We start from the raw sequence: 6,642 nt of genomic DNA on the forward strand, positions 1-6,642 counted from the left end.
GGGAGGTGGGAGCCCTGAGGGTAATGGCAGAGAAAGGAAAGAGCTTTGGCATCAAGACAACCTGGGTTCTGGCCCCCACTCTGCTGCTCCTTTGGTGGGTGACCTTGGGTGAGTCACTTGCCCTCTCTGAGCATCTGTTTCCTCAACTATCAGAAAGGTTGAGAGATTGTCACTTCATTCTCATAAAGCCAGTGATACAGAGTTCAAATTTTAACCCAGGACTGCTGGTTCTTTCCCTTGCCCTACCTGTCTGCCCTAGATTGGCTCACTCTGAACCCAGGGGGGTTCAAAAGCAACAGAAACAATATTAGGAACAAGAAAAGATGAACCTCAAAAAAGAAAAGTGAAACAGCATATATGAGAAAGGTTACTTCCAGCTGGGAGAATTGGTCTGGAAGGCTTCCTGGAGGAGTTGGCATTTGGAGAGTTGGCAAATTTGAAGGAGGAAAATAGCAAATTTCACCAGAATGGGTGAAGAAAAATGGACAAATACCTTCCTGGTGGAGGTAAAAGCTGAGCAAAGGGGCAGAAGTAGGAAAGTGGCTTCTCTGAAACCACAAAATGGGAATGGCCTTGGAAGATCATTTTCTCCAACTCCTCCCCCACAGATGGGGAAGCTCTGCGTGTTGCCTATGGACATGTGGTGAGTTGGTGGTGGGGCTAGGCCAAGAGCCAGATCTGACCCTGACTTCTCTTTGTGTGTCAGCCCCTGGCTGGTAGAGCTGCCTCCCTCCCTCAGGAAAGCTGGTCCCTGCTCTTTTCCCAGGATCCAGGCTTTGTACCCAGCCCCACCTGAATTCCCACATCCCTCAGAGTGCCCTCAGGCCAGAAAGAGAGCATGGAGGAAGACTAGCCTCTCAGCTTAAGTTAGAGCTCAGGAAGCAAGACTTTTGGTGGCCCAGTGGGTAGATGCTGGGGTCAGCCTCCTGCTGTATGTGTGGGATGTGGGGGTAGCTAGAGAATATTCCAGAACTGAGCCCTGCAGGGGTCAGAATAACAGTGGGGCAGGGGGCAAGCACAGTACAGCCAAAGTCTCTAGTTTCTTCCCATACCTATAAGATCACCAACCCTCCCATCCTGCCATGAGCCAAGGCTGAGGGGGAATTTGGTTTGTCAGTGACCCATCTCCAAACCAATCCGTCCAACTCTGATCTCACTGTCATCTCTCCTGTGAGGTCCCTAGAGGAAGCATCCATCCCACCCTTCCTGCCATGCCATGGTCCCCAGGTGCGTCAGCTTGCCCACGAAGACCTTACTATCGCGTGCACGAGACAGGGAGCAAGTTCAGTCTTGCCTGAGTGGGGGTGAGGCTAACACAGCTGGAGGAGGACAGACAGCTAGAAAGAGGCCAGAAGTGATCACCACAGGGCAGCCAGCCCGGAGGGCCACCCTGTCTGAAGAACCCTTTGTTTCCTCCTCCTCCTTTGCCTGCCCAAGAAATGCTCAACTGGGTGCTCTGTTCACAGAACCGCCACCGTCTCCACGTGGTGCTTCAGTCACACTCCAGGCTTGGCTCTGCAGGTCTCTCTCTGAACCTGTTTCTCTTCTCTGCTGATCTTTCAGATTCTTCGTGGCAGGTCTCCTGTCTCTCTCCTGTCTCTGTCTCTGGTTCTCTCTCCCACATGATCTTTGCTTCTCTTCATTTCTCCCTGTCTCTTCTGCAGCCAGCTCTCTGGGGCTGACCTCCCTCCCTTTCCCTGCATGCTCCTGCAGACACCTGCTGGTCTTTGTCTTCTCCTCTGTCCTGTCGCCCTTCTGTCCCAGCCTTTGTCTGACTGCATATCTCTGGACTTGCTCTGTCTCTGACTACACTTTTATCTGTGTTTTTCTCTGCTTTGTCTGTATCTCTGCCTACTTCAGAGGGAGAACAGGGCTCAGCTCGGTGAGGGGCTCAGTGGCCTGAATTTGCACCGCCCTTTCAACATCCTTGTGTCATCAGGGAGCATAGGCTGGGTTCCCTGCCTCCAGCTGAGCAAACAGTATCCCTTCCTGCCCCTTTGGTTATTCACTCATTCATTCAATACACCTTCACTATATCTCCTTATGTCTGGCTCTGCATGGGGAACGCCAAGCCCCCCACCCCACCCGACTTCACCCCAGTTTACCCATTTTGGCTCTACAACCTTCTCACCCTCCACACTGGGAACATAGCCCCCAGACTCCCTCCCAATGCCCCTTCCTTACGTCATCTAGACTTACCTATCCTGGGTCCCATGATTTTTGGGGTGCAGTGAATTCCAGCCCGTATTTCAATTTCAAGAGTGGAGCTGAGCAGGAGAGAGGGAGTGAGACCTTATCGGGAGGCCCCTGGAGACAGCAGTCGCGAGCCACTTCTAGAAGGGAGGCGCTAATGTGGAGACTCCAGGCACCAGGCTGATGCTGCCTGGGCCACACTGGACCGCAGCCACCTCTTCCAAGATGGGTTAGGAATTCCTGCAAAACTTGACCCCACTCTCCAAGTGCCTGCCTCATGCAGCCACTTGTTCCTTCTGTCTCTGTCTCTCTGAATTCCTCTGATTCCTGGCTGGGACAGCCCAGGGCCAGAGTTCTGTGGGAGGCTGGGTTTGTTTAGATCCAGCCCTACTGATGGGAGGAGGCTGCTGTGTCGCCTCCCCTCAGCCTCATGCCTCAGCATTCCCCTGGATATTTTCACTTCCTCTGTTAGCAGGAGAGAGATGGCAGGGAGAGGGAATTTCAATGATCCCCATGCCCTGGGATCATTCAGTCCCGATTCTCCAGTCTCTTCTTATACTCCCATTCTCAGTCTGTCCCTGACCAAGCTCTTGTCCCCGCTCACAGAAATTTTGTCACCCTCCATGAGCCCCATCTAGAGCCCTTGTTCCCCCCCACTGTCCCCCTTCCTGGAATCCCTGTCTCCCGCAAGATCTCATCCCCTCTCACCAAACCCCCATCTCCTCTCTGAGCTCTGAGGATCCAGAGCCAAGAGGAAGTCCATTCACCAGGAATCACAATGGCCAGCCCGCCTTGGGGAACTCATGGTAGCAGCTCCAAAAAGTACAGGCATCTTGGAGGGGGTTGGGGAGCAGAAGGGTAAATATGACATTTCCAGAGTTTTCTGGACTGAAGGCTGAAGATGGAGACCTTGGAGCCAGACAGACCTGGGCCTCTTTCTCAGTCCTGTCATTCACTGGCCGTGTGGCCTCAGGCAGGTTTCTGCACCTCTCTGAGTGTCATTTCCCTCATCCATAAAGAAGGGACAGCTGGCCCCTCACTTGTAGGGCTGCTGTGCAAGTTCAGTGAGTGAGAAAAAAAAAGACCTGAAGGTCTGGAGCTCAGAGAAGGAAGCCAGGGCTCAGAACAGGACAGCAAGAGAAAACACACCTGTTTGCCTTTTCCAGCTAGTTCAGCATTCTCACACATGAGACCCCATTGGGTCCTCCTATTGGCCTCATAGGCCAAGCATTTATTTTCCCATTTTACAGATGAGGCATGGAGTCTCAGCAACTGCCCAGATACCACCCAGCTAGTAGGTGGTAGGGCCATGCATTGAAACAGGCTTTTTCCTCTACCCAGGCAGCATTTTCTGAGCAAGACCTCTGGGTTTCCCCAAATCCAAGATACAGAAGTGAACTTGAACCAATTCCAGGAATAGGGTCTTTGCATGAAATGGGGATGTAGGTTTGGAATGCAATGATAGAGAAATAGACATCAGTCCCACTTGGCTCCGGGGGCTATATGAAGGCGCTAGTGGGAAGTGGGGAGTATTTGAAATAATCAATGTGCATCCTGACACAGAGTGGCACTCAATAGGTACTTGTGGCATGACTGAGTCTTTAAGAAACCAGAAATGTGAACGCATGACCACTATACTGGGAAAGGTCAATAGTTGACTCAGATTGATATAAAGACCAGGCCCCGTTTAGCTTGAGGCTCCTGCTTGAGAAAACCAACTGGGTCTATTTCTCTAAATCCTTCAGACTGAAGTCAGCGCTGTGAGTCCTCACAGAGACCAGCAGAGGTGCTACCTTCAGATTCCAAACTGCAGGTGCATAGTTAAGAAAGAGAAGGTCCCTTTAGACTTTCTGGAAGCTCAGGTGCCTCCATGTTGGTTTCAGAGGTTTGAAAAACTTCTATACATGGATTGGTCTGGGAATATGCTGGGACCAGCTTGGCAGGCTACATTCATGTCATCAATCTTTGAGTGAGACAATGTACAACACACAACACCCCACAAGGCATGGAACATACAGGAACCTCAGACATGAGTGTTCTTCATTCATCACTTCAGACTGAAGTGACTTCAGGCTGACGCAGTCTGGTCCAAGAATATTCCTGAACTCAGCTTGGAATTGGAGCAAGGGTCAGGTACCCAGGAGCTTCTCAGAGGTAGGCTAACAGGTCTTCAGATGGCTCTTGGGCTAATCCTGCAGTGAGGCCCCATTGTGGGTGGTCCCAGCTTGTTCAGCCAACCTGGTTGGCACCCCAGCTTTACTACTTGCCAGCATGGGGTTTGCTGAGCCCTGTGCATTTTACAGAGCCCCATGGTGTGTGTAGATGGCAACACCATCTGTGGATTCCCACAGTTTGCAAAACTTGTTGCCTTTTTTAGAGTCCCATGCTGTTGGCATAGCCCAGCACAGTTTGCAGAGCTCTGAGGCTTCTGGGGCCCCATGATGTGTGCACAGTCCTGTGTCTCATGCCAAGCCTGATGCCGTTTCACAAACCCTGGGCTGTTTGCAGAACCCAGGCCTTTCCCTTCTTTAAGCCAACCCATGTTGGAGGTTTGCAAACCCAGAAAAATAGAGCACACTTCATTTTATAGAACTATCTGACTTTGGGTGTAAGGGAATAGTCCTGAGTCCTCGACTGGAGACTCCAGTTCCAGTCCCAGCTCTGTCACTAATTAGCTATGGGACTTGCAGCAAGTCCTTTCCCCTTTCTGGGTCTCAGTCTTCTCCTATGTTAAATGGAGATCGTGACATCCAACCATCCCCCTTTGGGACTGTTATTAATATCAGTGTGAGAATGTCCAGAAGATGGGGGGCAGGGGTGGGAAGGGGAAGGGTAGCCAGTGCCTCCTTCCTGAAAAAGGCTCCAAACTGCTATTTCAGCACCTCTGCTCCCACTTCCCTTCTGGCCTGGCAGCCAGGGAGCGGATGTCTATAAATGAGCCCTTGGCTGGGCAGACAAGTGAGGACCTCAGTCAGAGTCTCAGCCTTTCCTGCCCCTGGACGCTGCCTGGAGTCAAAACCCAAGCTACACAGACATGCTCCCATGCATGGCTCATTTAATCTGCCCAAGGAAGGCTGTGTCATACTTATCTTACCATGAAGACCCTGACACTCAGAGAGTCCATGTGATTTGCCCAGAGTTACAAGTCAAATATACAGCCTGGGCTGGGATCAGAGCCAAGAACAGCAAGGATGGACGCATGGTGCTTAGAAGGTCAGAGTGGGAAGAAACTGGGACCTCATTTAATCTATCCCTTTCCTTTTTCAGACTGGGAGACTGAGGCCTGGTGAGATGACAAGGAAGTCACTCACTCTCCTTAGGCCTCAGTTTCTCTTTCTGGTGGATGAGAAACAGACCCCTTCCTGCCAACAGTTCAGGATCTTATCCCTCTTTGTTGGCACAGCTCTTAGATCAAAACATAGGAAATTCCCCAATCATCTGAGGAGAAGGATAGGCCTACAGACAGGTGGGTACTTGGTCTGGCCATGCAGCCCCACCGGCCCTGGCTCAGCACAGCCAGCTTTGCACAGCCCATGCTGTGGGCTCTTTACAGCTTACACCAACCTGGAGGTTCCTCCCCGGGAAGACTTTTTGCCCCAACAACAACCTTCCCTGGGTCCAATTGCATCCACCTCCCACCAGGTTCCCCCTTCAGCCTGGAGAGAATACTATGCTAGAAACTCTGCATCCCTCCCTGAAAGTGGCAGCCCGAAGCACCAGAAAGAGCATGAGCTTGGCCATCAGATAGTTCAAAACTGACCCAGTAAGAAGATTTCAAAGACTCAGTTTCCTTATCTGAGATAACAGGAAACCTCCAGGCAAATCTGCAATAAACCCGACCATCTCACCCTCTCTTCAACTTGGTACATGCATAGCCTCCCTATCCCAGGAGACTATAAACTCTCCCAAGACCTGGCTGGGTGACCAGGGCTGTCATAAGGCTCAGATGAGCTAATGGATGGATTAGCACTTGCTAAGTTCTGAGAGCTGAGCAGACGAGAGCCATTATTAATATGGTGACGATGGTAATGGGATGACTCTTGTAATTCTGGAAACAGAGGATGAGGAGGAAGTAAATCATGGCAGGTGCGTGCCAGGTCAGTCTGACCTGACTGACAAACCCCATGGGAATAAATCACCGAGAAGGCCCCCTGAGGTGGGAGGGAACTGCAGAGCAAAATTGGGGTGCAGGCAGGCAGGCTGGGTGACCATTGTGAGCAGCTATGGGCGCTGTGGGGTGGTGCCCTCTCACAGGCTCTAGACCAGGCACTGGCTGGCTCGTGGCTCCTAGCCCTGGTTCTGCCACTAACACACTTCCATTGGTGAGATCCCATTTCCTGCCTGTCCCCAGTTTCCTTAGTATAAAATGGTGGTGGAGGGATAAAAGGAAGGGTCTCACTCCCCACTCTTGTCTTTGGGGAAGAACCACGTGAGTTTATCAATGTATCA

This window comes from Lynx rufus, unplaced genomic scaffold (genome assembly GCF_022079265.1).
Source record: "Lynx rufus isolate CCGP_SWC_20201006 ecotype Redwood Valley unplaced genomic scaffold, mLynRuf1.p SCAF_9, whole genome shotgun sequence".
Taxonomy (NCBI): Eukaryota; Metazoa; Chordata; class Mammalia; order Carnivora; family Felidae; genus Lynx; species Lynx rufus.